Source organism: Vipera berus (assembly GCF_964194415.1).
Source record: "Vipera berus genome assembly, chromosome: 9".
NCBI classification, from domain to species: Eukaryota; Metazoa; Chordata; class Lepidosauria; order Squamata; family Viperidae; genus Vipera; species Vipera berus.
The window spans coordinates 23,338,901-23,351,618 of record NC_138212.1 but is presented as its reverse complement, the minus strand read 5'-3'; the positions used below and the strand labels follow the sequence as shown (position 1 = coordinate 23,351,618).

General features: G+C 44.3%; 1 long non-coding RNA gene across 1 annotated transcript; it reads left to right on the top strand.

Annotated features, from left to right (window-relative positions):
• Positions 1-2,335: 2,335 nt before the first annotated feature.
• On the top strand, positions 2,336-9,441 carry LOC308671987. Its single transcript, XR_014027325.1, has 3 exons — positions 2,336-2,518; positions 3,770-3,882; positions 9,049-9,441. It is a non-coding gene; the product is annotated as an uncharacterized lncRNA (long non-coding RNA).
• The last annotated feature ends 3,277 nt before the right edge of the window (positions 9,442-12,718 follow it).

Sequence of the window (12,718 nt, the reverse complement as noted above, 5' to 3'; positions counted from 1 at the left end):
GAAAGGCAATATAGCTCATTTCAGCTTATGAATACCAATTCAATTTGCTATATGTCTCCACACGTTTGCACCCATTGCTCCTTTTCTCACTTCTCTCTTTTTAAGCTTCATCCCACCGTGGCTCTTGCTCTTCTCCTTCCTCAATCCTTCCCTTCTTTCCTCAGTCTGCTTTCTGATTTGATCCTCATTAATTCTATCTGACTCATCCGCTTCAACATATTTCTTCTTTCATGCAGATCACCCCTTTTGTGTTTCATTAATATTCACCAGCTATTTGTTCTTAACTCTGTCTTGTTTGACCACATGCCCTCCTTAGTAGTTCATTCCCACTAGTTCATGTTTCTTCTGACATACAATAATCTCATTTCCATTTAACAAAGTGGGTAAATGACCATCTTTTGCTTTTAACATTCAGACTACAGAGCACTGCATTTAACAATCTTTAGTAAATAAAAAGATGCTCAGATTTTTTTAATTCAGATTTTTCACTAGGTATAACCCACAAAAAAATTCCATTTTTCCTATCAAGCATAGCTGACTTGTTCTTGAATAACATTACAACATAGAACAACAGATATCCCAAAGGTGCCTTTTCACAAGGCAATTGGACTTTCTTGTTTTTTCCTTTGAAGACATTTCACTTGTCATCCAAGAAGCTTCAGCTCCGATTGGATGGTGGGGAGTGGAAGGATTTATTATACTGTGTCCTCAGGGTTACCTGAGTAGTGCAAATGGATGTGGAGCCTTCTTAGAACTGCTGAAAGGACTGTATTGTAGACTGGAGATAGTGTTGTATCCCTCCTCTGTTGAGAGAGGGCTGTTCAGTTTTGACATAGATGGCCTCTTTGACCCATCTTTCAAACCAGCGGTCCTCTCTGTGCAAAATGTGGACTTTGCTGTCTTCAGAACAGTGGCTTTTGTCTTTTAAATGCAGATGGACTGCTGAATCTTGTCCTGATGGCTTTGTAGGAGTACAAACCCAACAGGACAAGATTCAGCATCTATCTTCAGTCTACAGCACAGTCCTTTCAGCAGTTCCAAGAAGGCTCCACAGCCATTTGTACTACTCAGGTGACCCTGATAACACAGATAAACCTCCAGGTGCCTCAACAACTATAAAAGTATGCAAACGACCAGCTGTCTGCCAGGTATATAAATCCTTCCATTTCCCACCATCCAGTCAGAGTTGAAGAAGCTTCTTCGACTTCTTGTTGAAGTCCACAGGTCTTAAAATTTGCCAAGTTTGTAGACTCTTGATCTAGCTGGTTGGCCCTCTCTCTCTCTCTCTCTCACACACACACACACACCCACCAATCTCTTCCCTGTACCCTTAAAGACACAGTAATCAAGTGCAAAGCAAGAAAATAAACACAAACTCCGTTGTTTTTCTCTTTAAGCTGCGTCATGTGTCACAATGTTGCAATCTAAGACAGAAAGGCTCCAGCAATTGCAAAAAGCTTTAGTTAAAGCTTTTAACTAAAAGCCAGTTTACCTTCAAAGAAAACTTTCTAGAAGCCACAGACAATTTAAAGGGGCTAAAACTAATTACATTTGTTTAAAGGGATTAAGCCTTTCCTGTTTTCTTTTTCCCCTTCCCCCACCTAAACCATGTTCTTTTATAGCCTCTCCTCTCTTCCCCCCCCCCTTTTTTTTCTTCAGTTCACCTCGAGCTGCTTCTGGAAGCACCAATCAGCTGGAGCCCTGCCAGCTCCTGGGGCTTTTGCCTAGCCCAGACATTCCTGCAGCTGCAGCTGCCTCTTCCTCTCCTTCAGGCTTGGCTCGCTTAGGCTCATTCCCCTCCCCTGCTACACTTAGCTAGCAATCAAGTACCACCTGCCATGTGGCAAAGTACCACAAGTGGTATGTGTACCATGGGTTGAAAAGCCCTGTTTTAGTCCACCCCCCTCCTCCAGCAGGAGACCCTATCCCATTCCCAAATGGCTGTCCAATCTTTTCTTGAAAACCTCTAGTGAAAACCCACAGCTTCTGGAGGCAAGTTGTTCCACTGATTAATTGTTCTGTCAGGAAATTTTCTCTTAGTTCTAGGTTACTTCTCTCCTTGATTAGTTTCCATCCATTGTTTCTTGTGTTGCTTTGAAGTGCTTTGGAGAATAGGTTGACCTCCTTTTTTATGGCAGCCCCTCAACTATTGGAGCACTGTTATCCTGTCACCCTTGGTCCTCCTTTTCACTGGACTAGATGTTCCTGCAACCATTCTTCATATGTTTTAGCCTTCAAAGCCCCCCAAAGAATATTTTGTTCTTCTCTGCACTCTTTTTATGGTCCCAGCATCTTTTTTGCATTGTGACAGGAACTGAATGCAGAATTCCAAGTATGGTCTTACCAGTGCATATAAAGCAATGCTATTACTTCATGTGATCTTGATACTATTCCTCTGTTGCTGCAGCCTAGGATTGCATTGGCTTTTTTGGCAGCTGCAGCACATGGCTGGCTGCTGTTGAAGTGATTGTCCACGAAGACACCTAGATCCCTCTCACAGTCACTACTGTTGAACCAGGTACTACCTGTGCATTTGATTTTTCTTCCCTATGTTGTACTGAATTGCATTTTGTTGGATAGGGTCCAATGATAAGGTCTGACCTGGGGGAATCTGAAAAACAAAATGGATGCACATTATAGCTTGTTAACTTTTCCCTTGTGATAGAAGCAAATGAAAGGTCTTCAAAAATTTTAATATTGAAAGAGAAATTTAAAATTGAATATGCTGCAGTGGAAATTTACTAGGTGAATGGAGATGAGAACCAGGAAAGGAGAGCACAAAGAAAGGATGCTAAGTGAAACACGTAGGCAAAAATTAGCTGGGTCTTAAGAGTGGGAAAGGAAGAAGACAAGCTATCAATACATCCGTAAGAGAAGATAAGTAGCAAAACAGGAAAGAACCTATTTTTTCTAAAAGGTCATAAAAAGGGGGCTAGAAGTCCAGCAACTGCACATGTGCAATTAGTTGATTAATATTAACTGACACACCTTGCATAAATTATCTCCTAATTTTAATGTACATGGGATGTATGATTTAGTATGTAGCAGGAAATATGTAGGAGGTGGTCGGAAAGAGTGCAACCTCATGGTACCTCAACCAATGGGGAAAGAGGAGGGATGTGCGGCCGGGGCCAGGGATGTATATTTCATCTCCTACATGGAAGGTTCCCTGGGGAACTCATTTCTTGTCTGCCTGTTTTTTCTGACTTTCAGCTGCTTTAGTTAAAGCTTTCTTTGAGTTGCTCCAAACATGTTGGAATGAATCCACCCACTCAGTTAAGGTGCTGGAGGAGGGAGGCTCCTGTGGGCACTATGGCATTGGCAAGAACTCCACCTCTGTGGCTAATTTAAATGGAGTGAAAGTGATACTGCTGTATACTGCCTTGTTCTACGCTACCTCCGCAAATGGCAGAAGTACTGCTCAGTTCATTTGCTTGTAGATGACATAGCAATGCAGGTACTCTCTGTGACAGGCCACACTGTCCAATTAGTCTTCATGCACTTGTTATGAGAAGAAAGTTTCTATTGGCCAAAACCTGTCTCTGGTGACCTCGGCTCTCACACTGATAGGAACCACCTGTGGATACCAAACCTTCCCCCCTTCCCTCACAACTGTAGGCAAGCTAGAAGCAGCATGGCAGTCATAATGAAAAGAATCTTCATAGCTTGACATTTTATTTTTTTTGCCTATTTGGCTTGTATTCTTATTCTGTCTTCTACAGTAGTCCTTCTGATTGGTTGGACAATTTTTTCCTTTTACATAAAACAGGCAAAGAATGAATTAATAGAATAGAACAGAACAGAACAGAGATGGAAGGAACCTTGGAGGTCTTCTAGTCCAGCCCCCTGCTCAAGCAAGAGAACCTATACCATCACAGACAGGTGAATGTCTAGTCTCCTCTTAAAAATCTCCAGTGATGGAGCGCCCACGATTTCTGGAGGGAAGCTGTTCCACTGGTTGATTGTCCTCACTGTCAGGAAGTTTTTAATTCCAGGTTCCTTCTCTGATCAGTTTCCAATCATTGTTTCTCGTTCTTCCCTCTGGTGCTTTGGTGAACAACCTGGCCCCCTCTGCATTGTGGCAGCCCCTCAGATATTGGAACACTGCTATCATGTCTCCCCTATTTTTTCTTTTCTTTAGACTAGCCCAGGGGTCGGCAACCTGAAAAAGCAAAAGAGCCACTGGGAACCGGTTCCATCACACATAAAAAAAAGTGGGAGCTGCACGCGTGCATCCATGCACACGCATGCACATAAAACAAAATGTCCAAGTCACGCTGCTAGGATAGTCCAGAGGAAAATACAGTAAATGCGTTACGCACATGTTTGTTCAGTGAATCAAACCGTGAGACTAAAAAAATGAGAGGTCGTGGGAGCCGAACACCCACCCCCTCCCTTAAATGCCATGTTTAAAATATATGAAACCATTAGCAGAAGCGGAGTGGTGGGAAGATATTGTAATTGCAGGATTGGCGAATTTCCCTCTGTGTAAATTGGAACTAACGTAATGTTTCCCCCCCACTCCCCTTCTCCAACTTCGCCGTCTGAACAGACGGAAGGAACCGCACGGTTCAGGCAACGGTCTGATTCTCGCGGTACCTAAACCCCCCCACACCTCCTGTCCCGAGTTAAGCCAACATGCTTCATCTTGTAGCTGGGCTCTTTTAAGTTAGCAGATCACGTGTATCCCAAAGCGCGGCGAAGTAGATCCCAGCAGATTTGGGATAGGATTGAGGATGGGATGGTGGTAGGGGTTTTTATAAGAATCGCCGTTTCTCCCCCTCCCCCCCAGTAGACTCGCGGAAAGGATTTGAGGGGCTTATTCAACCCAGCAATGAGTTATTCGAAGCGGGAGCTGCATCGATCTCAGAGGAAGCGGAAGGGGAACAAGATTTGAGCCACCTGGCCGCTACGTGGGCAGCCGAAAAGGGGGGAAAAACTCGCTCTCTCTCCAGCGGGCCAGGGAGCGGCTGGTGGCGAGGACTCCACCAATGGAGAGAGGCCGCCAACCTGACTGTAATAATCCAAGAAGTGGCGCCTGAGGAGATTCCTCAAGCGGGCCGCAAGGCTATTGACACAAACTTTCTCAACGGTGTTTATAAGCGCTTCAGGCAGAGAAATCCCGGCGCCTGAAGCATTTTATATTCTCTCTTCCTTCCACTCTGCCCGGCCCCCACACACACCCTCCCAACGATTTCACCTTTTCTTATTTTTCCGTTTTTGTTAAATTAGCGATCCTTAGGACTGCTTAGGAAGTGAAGCATTGAGGTTTCCCCCTCGCCTCCCCACGTTTATGCTGCGTCTTGGGAAGAGCTGCTCTACCTCCTCTTCGGTTTAGCGCCGGTGTTTGATAGTCTTGCCCTCCCTTCCCCCCCCAAAAAGCCGTTAGCCAGTGCATAAAACAAAAACGTTTTGTTTTTTGCGCATGCGCATGCGCGTGCGTGGATACACGCGCGCGGTTCCACTTTTTTTTATGTGGACGCACCTGCATGCCAGCGGCGACGGGTCTCCGTGGTGACGGGCACTGGGTTGCGGCGCCGCCTTCAGCCCGGGCACCGCCGGAGCCACCCCCGGGACCTCCAAACTGCCGCCCGAACACCCGTTTGGAGACCTGCTAGTGCAGCACCAGCAGGTCTCCAAACGGGTGTTAGGGCGGAGGTGCGCACGCACCTCTCCAAAGGTTTGGAGAGCGCACGCAGCTCTCCAAACCTTTGGAGTGGTGCACGCGCACCTCCTCCCGTTCGGAGATGGCTCAAAGAGCCGCTTGCGGCTCCGGAGCCACGGGTTGCCGACCCGTGGACTAGCCAAATCCAAGTCCCATAGCCGTTCTTCATATGTTTTAGTCTCCAGGCCTTTGATCATCTTAGTTGCTCTTCTCTGAATTTTTTCCAAAGTCTCAACATCTTTTTTGTGATATGGTGACCAAAATTGGCTGCAGTATACCAGGGTTTTAAAAAGCTTTGCTTCTGTTTATACAACCCAGGATTGTGTTAGCTTTTTTGGTTGCTGCTGCACACTGCTGGCTCATAGTCAAGTGATCGTCCACTAGGACTCCAAGGTCCCTCTTACAGTTGCTGTTTTTAAGCCAGGTCTTGCCCAATCTGTATTTGTACCTTTGGTTTTTCCTGCCTAAGTGTAAGACTTTGCTTTTCTCCAAATTGAAACTCATTTTGTTGGATAGGCCCATTGTTCAAGTTTGTCAAGATCTTTTTGGATCCTGACTTTGTCTTCTAGGGTGTTGGCTACTCCTGCCAGTTTGGTGTCATCTGCAAATTTGATGAATACCCCTTCAATTCTGTCATCTATGTCATTGATGAAGATACTGAAGAGTACAGGGCCTAAGATGAAACCTTGTGGTACGCCACTGCTTTCTTTTCTCCATGTGGATGTAGTGCCATTGAAGACTACTTGTTGAGTACAGTTTGTTAGCCAGCTGCAGATCCATCTGGTGGTAATGTTGTCTATTCCACCTTTTCCTAGTTTATCAAGGAGTAGGTTGTGGTCTTAAGCAGTACCACTTTCTCTCTGCTACTCTCTGTTCTGCTACCCTCCTTGTCATCTTTTCCCATTAGTAGACTGAACATTTACTTGATTTTTTTCTTACAGTATTTATTTGTTGAAATAAATGTAAAATTATTTTGTTGCAAGTCTTAGTTCGTTCTGAGCCTTACCTTTCCTGACTTGGTCCTTGTAGATTCAGGCTACTTGCTGTTATTCTGTTTTAGTTATGTGTCCCTCTTTCTGTTTTTTTTATACACATCCTTTTTATCTTTCAGTTAACTCTGAAATCATACAGGTGAAACTCAAAAAATTAGAATATTGTGCAAAAGTTCATTTATTTCAGTAATGCAACTTAAAAGGGAAAACTAATATATGAGATAGACTCATTACATACAAAGCAAGATAGTTCAAACCGTGATTTGTCATAATTGTGATGATTATGGCGTACAGCTCATGAAAACTCCAAATCCACAATCTCAGAAAATTAGAATATTACATGCAATCAATAAAACAAGGAATGTATATAGAACAATATCGGACCTCTGGAAAGTATTTGAGAGGCTAAAGAGACTCTTTTCTGCGGAATGTACTCAAACACCCAGATCCCAACAAACCTTTTGTAATACAGGCAGATGCGAGCGACGTAGCAGTCGGAGCCGTATTACTACAGGAAAATGATGAGGGGGCGTTGCAACCTTGCACATATACATCCAGGAAACTTACAGAAACTGAACAACGATGGCCAATATGGGAGAAGGAAGCATTCTCATTAAGGTGGTCATTATTAACTTGGCGCCAATTTTTGGAAGGAAATAAAATACCTTTCCAGGTCTGGACTGACCACAAAAATTTAGAAGCAGTGAAAACGCCCAGGAAACTCACTCCTAAGCAAGCCCGCTGGTCCCAACACTTTCACCGATTCAATTTCACTCTCAAACACTTGCCGGGGGGGAAGAACTTCCTGGCAGACGCATTATCTCGCATGCCCCAATATAATAGCACACGGGTAACTGACTTTAAACCACTCGTACCAGAACAACAACTGGCAGCACCAGTCACCACCAGGGCACAAGTAAAAATGAAGCCGGAAGTGGATAGCCAAACCGGAATAGAATTCCGAAAGTCCTTGGAAGGGGACGAATGGTTCCAGAAAAATAGGCATGTGTGCACTATTAAAGATGGGTTACCTTGGGTGGGTGAGAAGCTATACATACCTGCCACCCAGAGGACCAATTTCTTGCAACTGTGCCATGATACAAAATCAGCAGGACATTTCGGGTTTGTAAAAACATTACACTTAACTAAAAGGCAATTTTGGTGGCCATCTATGAAAAAAGACATACAAAGCTATGTGAGCAGTTGTCAAATTTGCGCAATGGCCAAGAGGTTACAAGGGAAATCGCCAAGACTGTTACAACCGGTGGCGAATCCCTCAGCCCCATGGAAAGAAATAGCCATGGATTTTATTGTAGAACTACCAGAAAGCAACGGAAACACCATTGTCTGGACTGTCACTGATCTGTTCTCTAAACAAGTCCATTTCATACCTTGCCCAAAAATTCCAACTGCAAAAGCATTAGCAAAACATTTTGTACAGCATATTTACAGATTGCATGGGGCACCACAACACATCATATCTGACAGGGGGGTGCAATTTACCTCAGCATTTTGGAAGGAATTTTTATCTCTGTTAGGAACTACCCAAGGACTGACATCTAGTCATCATCCTCAGGGGAATGGCCAATTGGAACGGTCTAACGCAGTACTTGAGCAATATTTAAGATGTTATATAAGTTTCCAACAGTCGGACTGGTCGGACCTACTGCCTTTTGCAGAAGTGGCATATAACAACACAGGTTCACTCCAGCACAGGTTACACGCCTTTTCAAGTAGCCACAGGCCAGAGCTTCAACCCCATACTTGATCTAACCCCAAAAGAACCGGTAATTCCAGAACTAAAGGAATGGATTGCTCAGTTACAATACACCTGGCCTATTGTCAGAAAAGCGTTAACAGAGGCTAGATTAGCACACAAGACACAGGCAGACAAGAAAAGAACCGATCCCACACCGTTCAAGGTGGGAGAGATGGTATATCTGTCTACAAAATACCTTAAGTCTCTCCAACCCTGTAAAAAACTAGGACCAAAATACATTGGACCTTTTCCAATTAAAAGAATCATAAACCCAGTTACAGTTGAATTAGGACTACCTAAAAATCTTAGACGAATACACCCAATCTTTCACTGCAGTCTAATAAAGAGAGAACAACAATCTCCCCTACGAACAAAAATTCCACCACCACCACCTCCCATCATGGTGGAAGGGGAACAACATTTTGAGGTGAAAGAAATTCTAGATTCCAGGAAACATGGAACAACCCAATATTTAGCGGCTTGGAAACACCTCCCCTCCTCAGAAAATGAATGGGTCAGCAAATGCCACGTTAAAGCACCAAAGCTGCTTAAGAGATTTCATACAGAATATCCGAACAAACCGAATTAACATTTACATATGTTTTTTTTCTTTTTTTTTTCTTCCCTTACAGATGGACACATCTTTTTTCTAAGGAGAGCGGACTGTCAGAATCCATTTATATCATATTCATAAATGTATGTTTAAAACATTATTCCATGGATTCTGCCATCTCCCGAAGAGAAGAGAATGGATGTGTATTGAACCGGTATTAGGCATTTCAAAGGAAAGGAGAAGCCTTTTGAACTGGGGAAACAAAAGGGAGGGCTAGCATCTGGCTTGTGTCACGGAAGAGAGCAATAAACATGAAAGGTCCTAAGTTCCTTCTTCCCATGAGAGGGATGATACGAGATAAAGGATGGGGGACTGACCAAATGGGGCTAAGGGGGGTTAAACCGGGAACTCTATATAAGGGTTTAGTTCGTGGAATAATATTAAGTCCTTTCTCATTTCCTACAACCAAGCATGTCATAGTAAAGATTCTTTTTGGAATAGATTTGACTCCAAGAATTTTGTCTTCCTAAGACGTGGTTTGGGGTGGGTCCTGACACATGAAGTGCTCCAAAATCTCCTGGTAGACGGCTGCGTTGACCCTGGACTTAATGAAGCACAGTGGACCAACACCAACAGATGACATGGCTCCCCAATCAACGCAGACTGTGGAAACTTCACACTGGACTTCAAGCATCTTGCAGTGTGTGCCTCTCCATTCTTCCTCCAGACTCTGGGTCCTTGGTTTCCAAATGAGATGCAAAAGTTGCTCTCATCAGAAAAGAGGACTTTGGACCACTGAGCAACAAACCAGGTCTGTTTTTCTTTAGCCCAGGTAAGACGCTTCTGACGTTGTTTGTTGTTCAGGAGTGGCTTGACAAGAGGAATATGACATTTGAAGCCCATGTCCAGGATCCGTCTCTGTGTGGTGGCTCTTGATGCACTGACTCCAGCCTCAGTCCACTCCTTGTGAAAGTCCCCAACACTTTTGAATGGCCTTTTCCTGACAATCCTCTCCAGGCTGTGGTCATCCCTGCTGCTTGTGCAACTTTTTCTTCCACACTTTTCCCTTCCACATAACTTTCTATTAATGTGCTTTGATACAGCACTTTGGGAACATCCAACTTCTTTTGCAATTACCTTTTGAGGCTTTCCCTCCTTATGGAGGGTGTCAATGATGGTTTTCTGCACAACTGTCAGGTCAGCAGTGCAATGCCAGAACCTGGGCAAGTTAATATCATTCAAAGATTAGATGACCTAAAAGAGGCACTGACAGTAACTCAATCTTCAGCACAGCCTCTATTTAATTTGGCTCCACTAATTGCACATCCTTGTGACAATATATTTAATCAACAATCTGCCTTTACCTCAATAGTAAAAAAAGGTACTGTCACACAATCTTACAGTGGGGTAATTGCACTGACTGACCCAGCCTCCAAGAAACAACTGAAAGACAAAGGGCTTCATCACACAGTGCCCCCTAAGCCGACAAACACTAAGGATATAATCCAGCTTCCATCCTCATTTGATTTAGAAGTTCCCACAACATCTTTTCACAAGATGAATCCTCAGCTACGCACCTCCAAAAATGGACATAAATCTACATTTATAGACTTAAGCCAGAGTACCTGCCCATTTGAAAAAAAATCATTCTTGGAGCAAGGGCAGAGGCACACTGGCAACAGAGAGCAACAACAGGTTCTGCAGCCCACAAGGAAAAATATCGAACCTCACAACAACTGTGTTTATATGGGAAGCATAGATGATATCAACCTGGCTCCAATGTAAAGTTGACATCCAGCATTTTTACCATCTAGCCAACCAACCAAGCCAGACCACCTTGCCTCCGAGAACCCCAAACAGATTTATTTTATTTATTTTATTTTATTACATTTATATATGACCTGGAACGTAGCTGGCTGGAAAGGGATGGTTGATAGTGGACTAATGAGTTTTCTCTTTAGATTTGATGTAATAGCCTTTCAAGAAACCTGGTTAACCGAAGTGGACAAACCAGTACAACTGCCAGGCTTTCAGGGATGGGCCTTCCCAGCCCAAAAAACAAAGAACAAAGGGACACCCTCTGGTGGGCTATGCATTCTTATAAAGCAAGAGTTGCAATGGCAGGGGGAAAAAACTATACAACAAAGATAAGTATCCGTACTTCCTAGCTGTCAAATTTGAATATGAACAGTTTGAGTTAATACTGGTAAATGTGTATATTCCTCCAAGCACATCCCGGCACTATAACTCTGAATACTAGATGGGCTTGGAAGTTATCCTAGAAGATATATCTGTACTGTACCCTCAGTCCATAGTGGTATTACTAGGAGATCTGAACGTTAGTCTGGGTCCCTCTTTGTATGAACTCGCCCAGAAGAAGGGAGTCCCAGGGGAGTTCTTTGATAACCATCCTCAGTGGCTCTCGAGAGACTGCAAAATTATTGCCGCTGGCCTGCTCCTAGTCTCCTTAATTTTTAAGGGTAATCTTCAAATTTTGGGAGGTAAGGATAAGAATTACACATACCCTTTATACATACCACTCGGCCAATTCAAGCAGCATACTGGATCTCTTGTGTGTCTAGAGATAAAGTTGATCTCTTTTCAGAGGTCACAGTAAACCTTAGCGACAGTAGCGACCATCAGCCTGTAAGTGTGATATTGCCAATGTGAGAGAGGCAGTCCCTTCCACACTGAGGGCAGATACATCTGTCCCCTGTCCAGCCCCCAGATTTCGCTGGTTCCGGGACTGCCTCTGTGCCTGCCACACAAGTGTCTCTTCGAATTGGAGAAGGCCATGCTGCGTCTTTAGCCTCCAAGCTGAGCGATCAGAGGTCAAGGTTTCCCAGCTGTTAATGTCCATTCCCAAGGTCATTAGATCCCTCTTGCAGATATCCTTATATCGCAACTCTGGTCTCCCTCTGGGGCACTTTCCCTGCACTAGTTTTCCATACAGGAGATCTTTCGGAATCCAGATCATTCTCACAACATGCCCAAGCCAGCGTAGATGTCGCTGTTTCAATAGTGTATACATGTTAGAAATTCCAGCACATTCCAGGACTGCGCTATTTGGAACTTTGTCATGCTAGGTGATGCCAAAAATACGTCGGAGACAGCACATATGAAAGGTGTTTAACTTTCTCTCCTGCTGTGTGTAAAGGGTCCAAGACTCACTGCAGTACAAGAGTGTGCTCAGGACGCAGGCTATATAGACAGAACATTTTTGTATGTTCTGTCAGCTTCCTATTAAGCCATACTCTTTTTGTAAGTCTGGAAAATGTGGTGGCCGCTTTACCAATACGTTTATTCAGCTCAGTATCTAAAGAGAGAGTGTCGGAGATGGTTGAGCTGAGGCACACAAAGGTACACACTAAAGCAATATTAAAGGTAAAGGTAAAGGTTCCCCCGCACATGCGTGCTAGTCGTTTCCGACTCTAGGGGCCGGTGCTCATCTCCGTTTCAAAGCCGAAGAGCCAGCGCTTGTCCGAGGACGTCTCCGTGGTCATGTGGCCGGCATGACTAGACGCCAAAGGCGCACGGAACGCTGTTACCTTCCCACCGTAGTGGTCCCTATTTTTCTACTTGCATTTTGACGTGCTTTCGAACTGCTAGGTTGGCAGAAGCTGGGACGAGTAACAGGCGCTCACTCTGTTACGCGGCACTCGGGATTCGACCCGCCAAACTGCCGACCTTCCGATCGACAAGCTCAGCGTCCTAACCCACTGAGCCACCGCGTCCCTCTAAAAGCAATA